General features: G+C 41.2%; 1 long non-coding RNA gene across 1 annotated transcript; it reads left to right on the top strand.

Annotated features, from left to right (window-relative positions):
• The first annotated feature begins 190 nt into the window (after window positions 1–190).
• On the top strand, window positions 191–12,265 carry LOC138769746 (uncharacterized). Its single transcript, XR_011359300.1, has 4 exons — window positions 191–324; window positions 3,848–3,904; window positions 8,743–8,775; window positions 11,944–12,265. It is a non-coding gene; the product is annotated as an uncharacterized lncRNA (long non-coding RNA).
• Window positions 12,266–18,667: the final 6,402 nt, after the last annotated feature.

Here is an 18,667-nt window from a genome sequence, read left to right as displayed (position 1 = left end):
GTACCACCAAATCAAGCTAGAACATAGATAAATGATATTAAAAATTATCATCTATAAATGTTTTTTGGTAACCAGCTTTATTTTTGCAACATTTCTTTCCCCATTAAAATAAATTCTGCCTCAGAAATTCTCTGTCCTCTGCATTTTCCCTGATTTGGCTCAATTTCCAATTATAGGAGTTTTCCAAAAGTGACAGAGGAAACAAACATCCTGATCAGGAGAGAACCAATACTCTGGGGCTGGAATCTCCTCCCCCGCACACCAGTCCTATATAAGGCTCCGTACTGTGGATTCTGGTTTTTAAGAGTTTCTTTTGCTGTAAAGGTAAGAATAGTTACAGTTATCTATCTATCTATCTATCTATCTATCTATCTATCTATCTATCTATCTATCTCCTATCTATCTATCTATCTATCTATCTCCTATCTATCTCCTATCTATCTATCTATCTATCTATCTATCTATCTATCTATCTATCTATCTATCTCCTATCTATCTATCTTCTATCTATCTATCTATCTATCTATCTATCTATCTATCTTCTATCTATCTATCTATCTATCTCCTATCTATCATCTATCTATCTATCTATCTATCTATCTATCTATCTATCTATCTATCTCCTAATCTATCTATCTATCTATCTATCTATCTATCTATCTATCTCCTATCTATCTATCTATCTATCTATCTATCTCCTATCTATCTATCTATCTATCTATCTATCTCCTATCTATCTATCTATCTATCTATCTATCTATCTATCTATCTATCTCCTATCTATCTCCTATCTATCTATCTATCTATCTATCTTCTATCTATCTATCTCCTATCTATCTATCTATCTATCTATCTATCTATCTATCTATCTCCTATCTATCTATCTATCTATCTATCTATCTATCTCCTATCTATTATCTATCTCCTATCTATCTCCTATCTATCTATCTATCTATCTATCTATCTATCTATCTATCTATCTATCTATCTATCTATCTCCTATCTATTATCTATCTCCTATCTATCTCCTATCTATCTATCTATCTATCTATCTATCTCCTATCTATCTATCTATCTATCTATCTATCTATCTATCTATCTATCTATCTATCTATCTCCTATCTATCTATCTATCTATCTCCTATCTATCTATCTATCTATCTATCTCCTATCTATCTATCTATCTATCTATCTATCTATCTATCTATCTCCTATCTATCTATCTATCTATCTATCTATCTATCTATCTATCTATCTCCTATCTATTATCTATCTCCTATCTATCTCCTTTCTATCTATCTATCTATCTATCTATCTATCTATCTATCTATCTATCTATCTATCTCCTATCTATTATCTATCTCCTATCTATCTCCTATCTATCTATCTATCTATCTATCTATCTATCTATCTATCTCCTATCTATCTATCTATCTATCTATCTATCTATCTATCTATCTCCTATCTATCTATCTATCTATCTCCTATCTATCTATCTATCTATCTATCTCCTATCTATCTATCTATCTATCTATCTATCTATCTATCTATCTATCTATCTATCTATCCAGTGTTGGACTGGCCCACCAGAGGAGCGGACAATCCTCCGGTGGGCCCTCAAATTTAGAAAATTCACAAACACTAACTGACATGTTGTTTTCCACTGGTTCTTCATTGGTGAGGCCCCCAGGATCATTTCCTCTGGTGGCCCCCTGTCCCCAGATACTCCAGTCAGATAGATAGATAGATAGATAGATAGATAGATAGATAGATAGTCAGACTGGAGTATCTGAGGACAGGGGGCCACCAGAGGAAATGATCCTGGGGGCCTCACCAATGAAGAACCAGTGGAAAACAACATGTCAGTTAGTGTTTGTGAATTTTCTAAATTTGAGGGCCCACCGGAGGATTGTCCGCTCCTCTGGTGGGCCAGTCCAACACTGGATAGATAGATAGATAGATAGATAGATAGATAGATAGATAGATAGGAGATAGATAGATAGATAGATAGATAGATAGGAGATAGATAGATAGATAGATAGATAGATAGATAGATAGATAGATAGATTAGGAGATAGATAGATAGATAGATAGATAGATAGATAGATAGATAGATGATAGATAGGAGATAGATAGATAGATAGATAGATAGATAGATAGGAGATAGATATATAGATAGATATATAGATAGATAGATAGATAGATAGATAGATAGGAGATAGATAGATAGATAGATAGATAGATTAGGAGATAGATAGATAGATAGATGATAGATAGGAGATAGATAGATAGATAGATAGATAGATAGATAGATAGATAGAAGATAGATAGATAGATAGATAGATAGATAGATAGATAGATAGAAGATAGATAGATAGATAGATAGATAGGAGATAGATAGAAGATAGATAGGAGATAGATAGATAGATAGATAGATAGATAGATAGATAGATAGATAGATAGATAGATAGGAGATAGATAGATAGATAGATAGATAGATAGAAGATAGATAGATAGATAGATAGATAGATAGATAGAAGATAGATAGATAGATAGATAGAAGATAGATAGATAGATAGATAGATAGATAGATAGATAGATAGATAGGAGATAGATAGAAGATAGATAGGAGATAGATAGATAGATAGATAGATAGATAGATAGATAGGAGATAGATAGATAGATAGATAGATAGATAGATAGATAGGAGATAGATAGATAGATAGATAGTCAATCTATCTATCTATCTATCTATCTATCTATCTTCTATCTATCTATCTATCTATCTATCTTTCTATCTCCTATCTATCTATCTATCTATCTATCTATCTATCTATCTATCTCCTATCTATCTTCTATCTATCTCCTATCTATCTATCTATCTATCTATCTATCTATCTTCTATCTATCTATCTATCTATCTATCTATCTATCTATCTTCTATCTATCTATCTATCTATCTATCTATCTATCTATCTATCTATCTCCTATCTATCTATCTATCTATCTCCTATCTATCTATCTATCTCCTATCTATCTATCTATCTATCTATCTATCTATCTATCTATCTATATCTATCTATCTCCTATCTATCTATCTATCTATCTATCTATCTATCTATCTATCTATCTCCTATCTATCTATCTATCTATCTATCTATCTATCTATCTCCTATCTATCTCTCTATCTGTCTATCTCCTATCTATCTATCTATCTATCTATCTATCTATCTATCTCCTATCTATCTATCTATCTATCTATCTATCTATCTCCTATCTATCTATCTCCTATCTATCTATCTCCTATCTATCATCTATCTATCTATCTATCTATCTATCTATCTATCTATCTATCTATCTATCTATCTATCTCCTAATCTATCTATCTATCTATCTATCTATCTATCTATCTATCTCCTATCTATCTATCTATCTATCTATCTATCTATCTATCTATCTCCTATCTATCTATCTATCTATCTATCTATCTATCTATCTATCTCCTATCTATCTATCTCCTATCTATCTATCTATCTATCTATCTATCTATCTATCTATCTCCTATCTATCTATCTATCTCCTATCTATCTATCTATCTATCTATCTATCTATCTATCTATCTATCTATCTATCTATCTATCTCCTATCTATCTATCTATCTATCTATCTCCTATCTATTATCTATCTATCTATCTATCTATCTATCTATCTATCTATCTCCTATCTATCTATCTATCTATCTATCTATATATCTATCTATCTATCTATCTATCTATCTACCAGTGGATATTATTTATTTATTTATTTTTCCGTTATTTTATTCTTTCCTTGTATTTTTTGTTCCCAGACACCTGAGAACAGAAGATGTATAAGGTGTGCACCCTGCTGCTGCTTTGCTCTCTGGGTAAGCACTTCCACCATAATGTCATGTTCTCGTTTTACATTCAGCCCGATGAATCACACAATCCACTGATAAAATAGCTTAGAACATCTTAAATCAGTGCTTCTCAATTCCAGTCCTCAGGCCTCACCAACAGGTCATTTTTTGAGGATTTCCTTAGTATTATCACAGGTGATATAATTATACCCAGTCCATCAGGTATTATCACAGCTGCTCTTTGTATGGGATATCCTCAAAACATGACCTGTTGGTGAGGCCTGATGACTGGAATTGAGAAGCACTGTCTCAGGCCCCATTCACACGTCCGTGTCAGTTTTTACTGTCAGGAAATCCTGATCAGGAGACCTCAAATGTCATCAGGATAGTATCAGGATTTCCTGACAGTAATCCGTTTTTACCATCAGGAAACCATCAGGAAAAACCTTCAGGATTTCCTGATGAGATAATATTGTCTAGTATGCCAACATAAATCACAGGTACCCGTGTACCTGGATGGCCACAGGCTGCAGAACTACAACTCCGATCATGGCCTGCCAGCAGAGCCATGATGGGAGTTGTACGTCTGCAACCTGGATGGCCACAGACTGCAGAACTACAAACTCCCCTCATGGCCTGCCAGCAGAGCCATGACTGGGAGTTGTACTTCTGCAACCTGGATGGCCCACAGGCTGCAGAACTACAACTCCCATCATGGCCTGCCAGCAGAGCATGGTGGGAGTAGTAGTCCTAAGGGGTAATCTCACCTGTCCCGGATCCTGCTCTGTCGGGGCCGCGAGGTTGGGGTACGGGTCCGGGTCAGAGTGCAGTGCTGAGGTCCGGGCAGCGGCGGCGGTCGGAGGTGTTGTGGAGCATCCGGCGGGCGGCCCGGTGGTGAGTTCCGGGGGGGGGCGGTGTTCCGTGGTGAGCGGGCGGCGGGTATGGGGGCGCGGGGTGGGTTGTCGGGGGCTAGCGGGTACTGGGGTTAGGCGGCGGCTGGCTGGCGGCGGGGGGGGGATCTGCACCGCACTCTGGCCGGCCAGCCCTGTAGTGCCGGGCAGAGTGTGCGGTGCGGTGCGGGGGGGGGTGGGGGTGTTGCGGGTGATCGGACGGCGGCCGGGGCTGGCTCTCTACCAGTCCGGAATCGCGGGCACTTTCCTGATATACATCAGGAAAATGCCCGTGATTCCGGCGCTCCCATAGACTTCTATGGGGGCGTCCGTGCCGGATTTCCGGACGAAAATAGGACAGGATCTAAAAAATCCGGTCCTATTTTCCGGAACGGACACCCTTCCGGAAAAAATCCGGAAGGGTGTCCATGTCTAATGTTAGGCTATGAGTCCGGAAATCCGTCCAGATTTCCTGATAGGAAATCCGGACAGATTTTCCGGACGTGTGAAGGGGGCCTTAGGGTACAAACCCACACACCGTATACGCAGCAGATTTGATGGTGCAGATTTGATGCTGTGTTCAGTTATTTAGATCTAATCTGCTGCGTATCTGCTGCAGTAAATACGCTGCGTATATGGTGTGTGTGTTTATACCCTTAAAGTGTCCTTTCTATTTGAAAAAACCATAAATGTTACACCAACATGTCAGAAGTTTTAGTCGGTTGGGGTCTGGGTGTTTAGATCCCTAGAGATTCCCCAGAAGATCTGCAGCTTAGCACTACACTCCTCCGGCTGCACTCACTGCACTACACTCCTCTGGCTGCACTACACTTAGCACTACACTCCTCCGGCTGCACTCACTGCACTACACTCCTCTGGCTGCACTACACTTAGCAATACACTCCTCCGGCTGCACTCACTGCACTACACTTAGCACTACACTCCTCCGGCTGCACTCGCTGCACTACACTCCTCCGGCTGCACTCACTGCACTACACTTAGCACTACACTCCTCCGGCTGCACTCGCTGCACTACACTCCTCCGGCTGCACTCACTGCACTACACTCCTCCGGCTGCACTCGCTGCACTACACTCCTCCCAGCTGCACTCACTGCACTACACTCCTCCGGCTGCACTCACTGCACTACACTCCTCCGGCTGCACTCGCTGCACTACACTCCTCCGGCTGCACTCGCTGCACTACACTCCTCCGGCTGCACTCGCTGCACTACACTCCTCCGGCTGCACTACACTTAGCACTACACTCCTCCGGCTGCACTCGCTGCACTAGACTTAGCACTACACTGACTCCTCCGGCTGCACTCACTGCACTACACTCCTCCGGCTGCACTCACTGCACTACACTTAGCACTACACTCCTCCGGCTGCACTCACTGCACTACACTCCTCCGGCTGCACTCACTGCACTACACTTAGCAATACACTCCTCCGGCTGCACTCACTGCACTACACTTAGCACTACACTCCTCCGGCTGCACTCGCTGCACTACACTTCTCCGGCTGCACTCACTGCACTACACTCCTCCGGCTGCACTCACTGCACTACACTTAGCACTACACTGACTCCTCCGGCTGCACTCACTGCACTACACTCCTCCGGCTGCACTCACTGCACTACACTCCTCCGGCTGCACTCACTGCACTACACTTAGCACTACACTCCTCCGGCTGCACTAACTGCACTACACTTAGCACTACACTTCTCCGGCTGCACTCACTGCACTACACTCCTCCGGCTGCACTCACTGCACTACACTCCTCCGGCTGCACTCACTGCACTACACTCCTCCAGCTGCAATCGCTGCACTACTCTCCTCCGGCTGCACTCACTGCACTACACTCCTCCAGCTGCAATCGCTGCACTACTCTCCTCCGGCTGCACTCGCTGCACTACACTCCTCCGGCTGCACTCACTGCACTACACTCCTCCGGCTGCACTCGCTGCAGTACACTCCTCCGGCTGCACTCGCTGCACTACACTCCTCCGGCTGCACTCGCTGCACTACACTCCTCCGGCTGCACTCACTGCACTACACTCCTCCGGCTGCACTCGCTGTCTCACTTCAGGATATGGGATGTCATCTAGGAAGAGTGACGCTCTGTACCTCAGGATGTGTGTATTATTGAAGATCAGTACCATGTCATGTGTACCTGTCCTTATAAAAAATAAAAAACTTTTCACCTATCAGAGAGACATGTCAAAAGTTGCGATCGGTCCGGATCAGTCATGAGAACAAGACGGGAGAAGACCGCGCTCAGCGACATCCGCTTCCAGCTCTGCGCCAGAGTCAGGCTCATAGACTTTCATTATAAGTCCTACTCATCATGTGACTCACACCAGTGAACGGAGCAGAGGTTTTCCTTCCGGTTTATTCTCACAATCAGCACCGGTCTGAACACGGGCTGATCAAAACTTTTGACATGTCTTTAAGATGTCTCTCTGATATAACAAAAGTTTTGTTTTTCTAATGAGAGTAACACTTTAAATCGAGGGTGGGGAACCTCCAGCCCCCGAGATGCGGTCCGCAGACCTCTGTGTCGCTTACAGCGCCCTCTGTGTCTGGTGGTCGGTGCCACACACCCTATAACTACTATATAAGAACAATATAAGAGACACAGACACAGGAGGGTGCAGTGCCTGTCAGCTCCTGTGAGGGGCATCATTGGGAGTGGTTACTATTAAGTATGCGTAGCAGGGGCATCACAGTAAGGGTTAATTACAGCTACCAGGGGCTTCACTGAGGGTTAATAACAATAGTAGGGGCATCGGTGGGTGCAATACTTTGCCTGTCCCTGGGTGCTATGCCACTGCAGCACACAGTATAAGGGTGGGTTCACGCTGTCTGCGCGCATGGCCTGTACTGCATAGATCTCTATTAGAGATCAGTGTAGTTGAATTAGAAATCCCCCAGGGTAACTTACTGTTTAATTTTAAATTTTTTTTAGTTTTTTCATTATTAAAAAAAAAACCTCCCCTAATAAAAGTTTGAATCAACCCCCTTTTCCTGTTTTATAAATAAAAACAAATAAATAAACATGTTTGGTATTGCCGCATGCGTAATCACCTGAACTATTAAATGATCACATTCCTGATCTCGCACGGTAAACAGCGTAAGCGAAAAAACCCGCCAAAATGCGAAATTGCTGATTTTTAGTCACATCAAACCCAGAAAAATTGTAATAAAAAGTGATTTAAAAAAAGGTACCGGTAGAAAGTACAGATCATGGCGCAAGAAATGACACCTCACACAGCCCCATAGATCAAATGATAAAAGCGCTATAAGCCTGGTAAAAGAGCGATTTTGAGGAACATTTCGTTTTTTAAAAAAAAAAGGTTTTAATTTTTTTAAATCCGTCAAAAAAAGTAAAAGTTATGTTATATAAGTTGCCTAACATAGATGACATGTCAGTTTTACCAAAGGGTGAACAGCGTAAACACGGAACCACCCCCCCTAAATTGAAAAAAAAAAAAAAAAAAAATTCAATTTCTCCATGAAAAAAAAAAAATTCCGGTTTTGCAGCATATTTTATGCAAAAAATTCTGTCTGTCTGTCGTTGCAAAGTAAAATTGGTGTCGCAAAAATAAGAGCTCATGTGAGATAATGCACACCACATACACCCGATGTACATGGAAAAGGATGCTGGAGGGGGAGGGGAGGGGGCCTTCCCCTGCAGGTATCATTTACCATAAATTAAAGGGTTACTCCAGGCTGGAGCACTTTTTTGGGAGTACCCCTTTAAGCCACAAGGTAGCCTCAGGTTACTAAGGTTTTATGAGAGGCGGGGAACAGGGAGAGGGATTTAGTGAAAACCAGAATACAGATACGCTGGTCTTGATAAATATCCCCTGTAAAGGCAAAATGTCCCAAACTGCTTGTGTGAGGCTGCAATAAGCCTCAAAAAGTTACTTCCTAATGTTACTAATTATTTGATGACTTCTTTTACTTCCACAGTCCTGAACTCAATGGGACACAGAGACAAGCATGGTGAGTTATCTGATGGAAAGATCCATATTGCCCCATGTAGTAGATCAGCCATCGCCAAGTAGACGCTCATTTATCCGCTGATCGCTGAATTCTGACATGTCTTAATATCACTGAGTAATAGGAAACATGCGCCCTACAGACTAATCCAGCCGATGACCTAGCCGTGTAACCGGTAGTGATGAGCGAATACTGTTTGATCAAATAGATATTCGATCGAACAGTGAGATATTCGAATATTCGATATTCGTACGGATATCCCGCGAATATTCGATAAATTCGATAAGCTTTCAAATCCCCCAGCTTCCTGTTTCACCCTCCAAATGGTCAAATAGATGTTTTTTAACTAATCGAATACTTGTTCCCATTGACTTAGATGGGATCGAATATTCGATCGAATATTCGAATATTCACGGGATATGCGTACGAATATCGAATATTCGAATATCTCACTATTCGCTCATCACTAGTAACCGGCTCAATAAATAAACACCGATCATAACAGAACAAGATCACCATTTGGTTACTAAGTGGCTGGGGCCATAAAATACAGCCCTCAAATCACTAAAACCAAATAAGCAGGCAGTGACATTTATTTACATATGCTTTACATAAATTTATCAATATCATGTATTTGCATACAGTATATATATATATCTATATAATATATATATATATACACACACACACACACATTAGTGGCAATGATGGAGATTTGATGAACAAAGGTAAACAAGGGAAATCAGCTCACCTCTTAGTGTATTGTTCGGAGTCTCCAGCGTATATGGGAGGGTGCACGGTTCCAGGCGGTGGCTGTCCGTCAAGTAAGTAAATGGTTGCAAAAGGGTGATAAGGATCCGGCACTCCAAAAGGTTTAAAATTCAAAAACTTTTATTAGAACATATCTAAAAAACAGCTGAGCAGCTCATGCTGTGTGGCCTGAAAGACTGACGCATTTCGTCAAGCAGTTAGATATCACCACCAGGCTACATACTTGTTTTCAGCCTTTATTCATACGTGGACATGGCATAATCATTAGGACATATCAACACACACATTTTTATTTTTATTTTTATTTTCATTTTATATGTCTATTTTCACCAACTATCTAGGGTTGCTTTTTTCAACATATGTTCAGAACCATCATGGAGGCACGCCAAAAAATTGCCATTTAGACATGCTAACTAAATACAAGCACTATTTTTACAATTCAATTATTAGCTTGCCTACATGATATTCATCTTTAGAGCGTAGTTCAGACCGTGCGGCTCGGTCGTGCGATAGAGTTACACATTTTTGTATTCGTTTTATTTTTAAATACACGACCTGGTCGCCGAGCACGCTCCAATGTGGACAATGTGTCACCACACTCCACTTCTCTTTATTTGTATCACATGATCATAGCCTACCTATAAATTACAGCATTACGTCTAGTAAATTTACATACCCATTATACTTTGTAATACGAACTGACCACTGAACCAACTCAATAGTGTCCAAGCGAGTACACCACTGATTGCACTTATTCACCCCACCTGCACACATGTGCATGGGGAAACATCTCATTGGCCATTACTTGTTTTTAAACCTTTAGTCACACACTGACCATTAGACTATGACTAAGCGCGCATGCGCGAAACGCGTCAGTCTTTCAGGCCACACAGCATGAGCTGCTCAGCTGTTTTTTAGATATGCTCTAATAAAAGTTTTTGAATTTTAAACCTTTTGGAGTGCCGGATCCTTATCACCCTTTTGCAATGATGGAGATTGTTGCAGCTTGCTCAAATCCCTAAAAAAAAAAAAAAAAAAAAAAAAAAAAAAAAAAAAAATTATATTTATATATATATTATATATATATATATATTTGGCTGAATTCCAAGCTAGAGTGTACAGCAGGAACAGGAAGTCCATTACGGGATGCATACAACACAGGGGCAATGAAGAGAATAAAATAGAATGCTTGTAACAGAGGGTAGGAATATTAAGATATACTTTTTTAACAGATATATTAAGCCTTAAAGAAGAAGAAAATTTTTATTAAAGTATTGTATTGCCCCCAAAAAGTTATACAAATCACCAATATACACTTATTACGGGAAATGCTCTTAAAGTGCTTTTTTCCCTGCTCTTACTACTGCATCAAAGCTTCACTTCCTGGATAACATGGTGATGTCACTTCCTGGATAACATGGTGATGTCACTTCCTGGATAAAATGGTGACGTCACTTCCTGGATAACATGGTGATGTCACTTACTGGATAACATGGTGACGTCACTTCCTGGATAACATGGCGATGTCACTTCCTGGATAACATGGTGATGTCACTTCCTGGATAACATGGTGACGTCACTTCCTTGATAACATAGTGATGTCACTTCCTGGATAACATGGTTATGTCACTCCCTGGATAACATGGTGATGTCACGACCCGACTCCCAGAGCTGTGCGGCTGTGGCTGCTGGAGAGGATGATGGCAGGGGGACACTGAGGGACACAGGGCACTGGAGGGAGACTGAGCATCCCTCTGCCACCATCCTCTACAGCAGCCACAGCCCACACAGCTCTGGGAGTCGGGTCGTGACATCACCATGTTATCCAGGAAGTGACATCACCATGTTATCCAGGAAGTGACATCACCATGTTATCCAGGAAGTGACATCACCATGTTATCCAGGAAGTGACAGCACCATGTTATCTAAGAAGTGATATCACCATGTTATCCAGGAAGTGACATCAACATGTTATCCAGGAAGTGACATCACCATGTTATCCAGGAAGTGAAGCAGTGATGCAGTAGTAAGTGCAGGAAAAAAGCACTTTAAGTGCATTTCCCGTAATAAGTGTATGTTGGTGATTTGTATAACTTTTGGGGGCAATACAATACTTTAATAAAATTTTTCGCCAGACTTCCCCTTTAAGGTGCCAATACAACTTATACTGTAGTGGTGGCTTATCCCTTTGAGAAGTAGAGTATTAGGCAGTTGAAATCCAAGTCAGGAGGTCGGTCGCCATACACAATAGATAGTAACTCGATCCCACACAAATTGTCGGTGTTCAGATGACATATAGAGACAGCGATGGGTATTGTCTTAGATATAATGCTAGGACCATGTGATGTGTATTTTACCACCTGCCTATTCTCTGCTTATTTGGTTTATTCCATATTCTAGATTGCCGCCCACACCAGTATCATAATCCATGCGGAGGCGCCTGCCCTTTAAACTGTGAAAATTATTACACTAACAGGGATAAGCACTGTACAAAGCAATGCGTGAACGGGTGTTTCTGCAAGCATCCCTATATCTTCAGAGAAGGGACAAGCGGGGAGTGCACTCACTTCGCTCACTGCCCTAAGAAGTTTTCTACATACTGAGATCCTAGAGGTCAGGTGACCGCCGCCGGGCCGTAATATATAACACTGATCATCTATAAAACATGTGATGTCTACATAGTAGCTGTGTACAACCAGGCCCATTACTAATAAACACAGATACTGACTGCAACCTTGTCTACTGTGGTCTATTAAAGGGACAGTTACCCAAAAAGTGTTTATATAATATACATAGGTGGAAATTATTATCTAGAGGAATCCTACTGAATCCATTTGTCAGCACCTAACACTTAGGCGGGTTCACATTCATCCGGCGGCATTTCTTGCGCCAGATGGAAACGCATCTTTGAACTGATCCCATTCATTTCAATGGGACAGTTTAAAGCATCAGTCGTGGTGGTAGTTTCGCCAGATTGACAGACAGGCCGTATGTCAGAACGTATCTTACAGCGTTCTTCCATATAGCCTACCTGATGACCCCATTAAAGTCTATGGAGCGCCAGAGGCATTGCCGTGTACAGACGCATGCATTATGCATTGTCCGGCTTTTGCTTCCGGTGCTCCAAGAAGAGGAGAGAAGAGGAGGCAGACTCCGCACTGAAGACAAACTCTGCTCTGCACTGATACTGATTCCAGCTACACAATGGTTTCCTGTCAATGATCCTGGGGACATTCTGAGCTCCATAAAAGCCCACACAATGGGGATAAAAGATGATAGAATAAGAAAGATAGATAGATAGGAGATAGATAGATAGATAGATAGATAGATAGATAGATAGATAGATAGGAGATAGATAGATAGATAGATAGATAGATAGATAGATAGATAGGAGATAGATAGATAGATAGATAGATAGATAGATAGATAGATAGATAGATAGATAGATAGGAGATAGATAGATAGATAGATAGATAGGAGATAGATAGATAGATAGATAGATAGATAGATAGATAGGTAGATAGATAGATAGATAGATAGGAGATAGATAGATAGATAGATAGGAGATAGATAGATAGATAGATAGATAGATAGATAGGAGATAGATAGATAGATAGATAGATAGATAGATAGATAGATAGAGAGATAGATAGATAGATAGGAGATAGATAGATAGATAGGAGATAGATAATAGGATATAGATAGATAGATAGATAGATAGATAGATAGATAGATAGATAGATAGGAGATAGATAGATAGATAGATAGATAGATAGATAGATAGTAGATAGATAGATAGATAGATAGATAGATAGATAGATAGATAGGAGATAGATAGATAGATAGATAGATAGATAGATAGGAGATAGATAGATAGATAGATAGATAGATAGATAGACTGACCACTAAACGGTCAAGTGAAGTCATAACTACATAACTGCTAGCTCTGGTCAGGAGTGCTTGCAGTTAAAGGGACATTTGCAAAACCCAGGAGACCAGCAGGGCCACCCGGTGCTGCAAATGATGACGGCTCAGGGGGTCCAGTGTATTGCAGGAGCAGGCCATGGGGCCCCCTGATGCGGCGGGCCCCATAGCAGCCGCTATGGCTGCTATAGTGGTAGTTACACCCCTGGATAGATAGATAGATAGATAGATAGATAGATAGATAGATAGATAGAAAGATAGGAGATAGATAGATAGATAGATAGATAGGAGATAGATAGATAGATAGAAAGATAGGAGATAGATAGATAGATAGATAGATAGATAGATAGATAGATAGATAGATAGGAGATAGATAGATACAGGGCCGGATTAAAGGGAGGGCACAAGGGGCACGTGCCAACGGGCTTCCACCAGCTCAAACCCGGAAGTGGTGTCTGGGAGCCAGTCCCATGCACAAAAAAGCATGTGGAAACCCTACCTGGACACAGCATTGGCCACACTGCATGCTGTCCAGGGAGGGAGGGAGGTGTAGGGTTAATCCTGTGTAAGCATCTCCCTCCCGGCAGGCTCGGACTCCCCCCTGGTGGGTCTTTGAATGGATTCTTCCTGTCAAGCTTCTGGTTGCCTGTCTCCTGCCGAGGTCCTCCCTCCCCCTTGCCCCTCACTGAGGAGAGGGCTGCGTGGGACCTCAGCAAGGAAACCTGATCTCTCCAGCAGGGATGTGACATCATGGAGCATGCTGGAGCATCTGTCAGAGTGGCTGACAGGCTGAAGGAACAGAGAAGAGCCAGAAGAGAGAAGACCTGTCATCTGCCCCGATCAGGTGAGTATGAGGTTTTGTTTTGGCACATCAGAGCAGGGGTATATAATATAGAGGCATATATCAGAGCAGGGATATATACTATAGGGGTATATATCAGAGCAGGGGTATATACTATAGGGACATATATCAGAGCAGGGGGCATACACTATAGGGGCATATATCAGAGCAGGGGGCATATACTATGGGGGCATATATCAGAGCAGGGGTATATACTATAGGGGCATATATCAGAGCAGAGGTATATATATATACCTCTGCTCTGATATATGCCCCTATAGTATATACCCCTGCTCTGATATATGCCCCCATAGTATATGCCCCCTGCTGTGCCCTAGCCTGTGTGCAGCATATGACATATAGCCAGTGTGCAGTGAATGGTATATAGTCTGTGTGCAGTGTATGATACATAGTCTGTGTGCAGCTTATGGTATATAGTCTGTGTGCAGTGTATGGTATATAGTCTGTGTGCAGTGTATGGTATATAGCCTGTGTGCAGCATATGACATGTAACCTGTGTGCAGTGTATGGTATATAGCCTGTGCGCAGTGTATGGTATATAGCCTGTGTGCAGTGTATGTTATACAGCCAGTGTGCAGCATATGACATATAGCCTGTGTGCAGTGTATGGTTTATAGCCTGTGTGCAGTGTATGGTATATAGCCTGTGTGCAGCCTATAATATATAGCCTGTGGGCAGTGCTTGGTATATAGCCTGTGTGAAACCTATGATATATAGCCTGTGTGCAGCATATGACATATATACTGTGTGCAGCATATGGTTTATAGTCTGTGTGCAGTGTATGGTATATAGTCTGTGTGCAGTGTATGATATATAGTCTGTGTGCAGTGTATGATATATAGCCTGTGTGCAGTGTATGATATATAGCCTGTGTGCAGTGTATGGTATATAGCCTGTGTGCAGCATATGACATGTAACCTGTGTGCAGTGTATGATATATAGTATGTGTGCAGTGTATGGTATATAGTCTGTGTGCAGTGTATGGTATATAGCCTGTGTGCAGTGTATGGTATATATTCTGTGTACAGTGTACGATATATAGTCTGTGTGCAGTGTATGATATATAGCCTGTGTGCAGCGTATGATATATAGCCTGAGTGCAGTGTATGGTATATAGCCTGTGTGCAGCATATGGTGCATATATAGCCTGTGTGCAGTGTATGATATATAGCCTGTGTGCAGCATATGACATGTAGCCTGTGTGCAGCTATACATGCCATGATCTTTAGGGTATATTCAAATGTAGCATATCCGCTATAGATTATACACAGCCTTTAAGTACTTTCTGTTCTTTACTGCTTCAGGTAGTTTATGTGGTTGGGAACTGAAGATGGGACCTAGACTTTCAAGTCCAGGTTCCTTCAGCGATTCACATCTGCATATGGTGGTGTGGTGGCTGACACAGTGGGCAAGAGAGCACAGAAAGTGCTAATAGTGCTCTGTTCTCTCATTAAATTAAGTGAGAACACACTGCGATGCTCACCCCTCCCCCATCCTGTCTCTAGGGCCTGGCATCTTCCTCTGGACTGCAGCCTCTAGTGACCATCACATGCAGAACAGAGGAGGATGCTGAACCATACAGCCAGGAGTGAGGAGAGGTAGGTGCTAAGTCCCCTACAGTAATCAGCCTCCTGTATAGATTGCTGTATGGTTTATTTGTGGGGGAAGAAAATGGGGGGGGGGGGCAACAAAATTGTTGCCCAAGTGCATGCTGCACTTTTGTTACTATTATGCTTGAAGTGGATCACCTTTTGTTCATGGAATAAATTCACACATTTGTTTCACCGTATCTACTGAGTGCTGTGGATTATCTCCTGTCTATTTAATCCAGCCTTTGGTCAAGGCAAGATCCGCTGGCACTGATTCATCAAGGAGTGCTGCTGAAACTATTCCCTGCATAGATAGATAGATAGATAGATAGATAGATAGATAGATAGATAGGAGATAGATAGGAGATAGATAGATAGATAGATAGGAGATAGATAGATAGGAGATGGATAGGAGATAGATAGATAGATAGGAGATAGATAGATAGATAGATAGAAGATAGATAGATAGATAGATAGATAGATAGATAGATAGATAGATAGATAGATAGGAGATAGATAGATAGATAGATAGATAATAGATAGGAGATAGATAGATAGATAGATAGATAGATAGGAGATAGATAGATAGATAGATAGATAGATAGATAGATAGATAGATAGATAGATAGATAGGAGATGGATGATAGATAGATAGATAGGAGATAGATAGATAGATAGATAGATAGATAGATAGATAGGAGATAGATAGATAGATAGGAGATAGATAGATAGATAGATAGGAGATAGATAGATAGATAGATAGATAGATAGATAGATAGATAGATAGATAGATAGATAGATAGGAGATGGATGATAGATAGATAGATAGGAGATAGATAGATAGATAGATAGATAGATAGGAGATAGATAGATAGATAGATAGATAGATAGATAGATAGATAATAGATAGATAGAAAGATAGATAGGAGATAGATAGATAGATAGATAGGAGATAGATAGGAGATAGATAGATAGGAGATAGATAGATAGATAGATAGATAGATAGATAGATAGGAGATAGATAGATACATAGATAGATAGATAGATAGATAGATAGATAGATAATGTAGATAGATAGATAGATAGATAGATAGATAGATAGATAATGTAGATAGATAGATAGATAGATAGATAGATAGATAGATAGATAGGAGATAGATAGATAGATAGATAGATAGATAGATAGATAGATAGATAGATAGATAGGAGATAGATAGATAGGAGATAGATAGATAGATAGATAGATAGATAGATAGATAGATAGATAGATAGGAGATAGATAGATAGATAGATAATGTAGATAGATAGATAGATAGATAGATAGATAGATAGATAGATAGATAGATAGATAATGTAGATAGATAGATAGATAGATAGATAGATAGATAGATAGATAGATAGGAGATAGATAGATAGATAGATAGGAGATAGATAGATATATAGATGATAGATAGATAGATAGATAGATAGATAGATAGATAGATAGATAGATAGAAGATAGATAGATAGATAGATAGATAGGTAGGAGATAGATAGATAGATAGGAGATAGATAGATAGATAGATAGATAGATAGATAGATAGATAGATAGATAGGAGACAGGAGACATGTTTCTGCGGCCTCCACCACTATTTTCAAGCATACCCATGTGACCTATACTCCTCCTCTAAATACAAGTGCACATAATCAAATTGTGAAAAGTGATAGGTGGACCGAAATGTCCATGAACATCTTCTTGGTTCACTGATAATAATTGCCAGCAGCAGGCGTCCATTAGTGTTTATACACACACTGCATTCACATGCGTTATTTTAAACCACACTTATTGTTTTCTGGTAGTAAAAAAAAGTGTCTATATATAAAGTGTCCATCAACAGTCCCACATGTGTTCTTCATAGTGTAAAAAGTGTAATGATCTGGGACAATGACGACATCTTCAGGATGCCGGCCGAATCGCTCCAGCCGCCCCTCATGCCGGCCCTCCTTTGCCGCGTCATCTGCTGCTCAGCCGCGATTGGCTGAGCACAGTTATGCTCAGCCAATTGCAGCTGAGCAGCTGATGACGTGCCAGAGGGGGGCCGGCATGAAGGGCGGCTGGAACGGTTCGGCCGGCATCCTGAAGTTGTCGTCATTGTCCCAAGATGGCGGCCGGGGGTCGACAGTAATGCGGTGAGTATAATGCACCACACTTCTGGGATGGGGGGACATGGGAACAAGATCTACATGTAGACACGTGGAGTTGCCATGGGTGCCAATGCAAATATTGTGGTCACACAACTGGAAGAGAACTGTATCTGTGTGTCTCAATATTTTCGCCATGTTTTAACATGGCGGAGATACATAGACGATATATTCATAGTGTGGACTGGTGACATTACAGCAGTTTGAGAACTATTTCAACACCATAGATAACGCAATAAAATTCCCAATGTCATATGATCGGAAGTTAAATAAACTATACATAACAAAACACTGTCAACCCCGTTCTCTTCTCCTGGGCGCCATCTTGGATCCATGTCTCCACAGCAGGGGGCGGTCCTGGTCACCTTCCTCTTCGCTGTCTTCCACAGCAGTGAATGGGAGAGGAAATGGCTGCTGGTGGACATGTGCACCAGCAGCCTTTTCATTGGCTGGAGCGCATCACATGGCTTCCAGCTTGCTCAGCCCTGATTGGGCACCAGCAGCCTTTTCTCTCTCATTCATTACACCCGGACCGGAAGTAAGCATGGCGGCCGAAGATGGTGGGGAC

The sequence above is a fragment of the Dendropsophus ebraccatus genome, chromosome 12 (genome assembly GCF_027789765.1).
Source record: "Dendropsophus ebraccatus isolate aDenEbr1 chromosome 12, aDenEbr1.pat, whole genome shotgun sequence".
In the NCBI taxonomy this organism is placed as follows: domain Eukaryota; kingdom Metazoa; phylum Chordata; class Amphibia; order Anura; family Hylidae; genus Dendropsophus; species Dendropsophus ebraccatus.
This window is presented reverse-complemented; position numbering and strand designations above follow the sequence as displayed.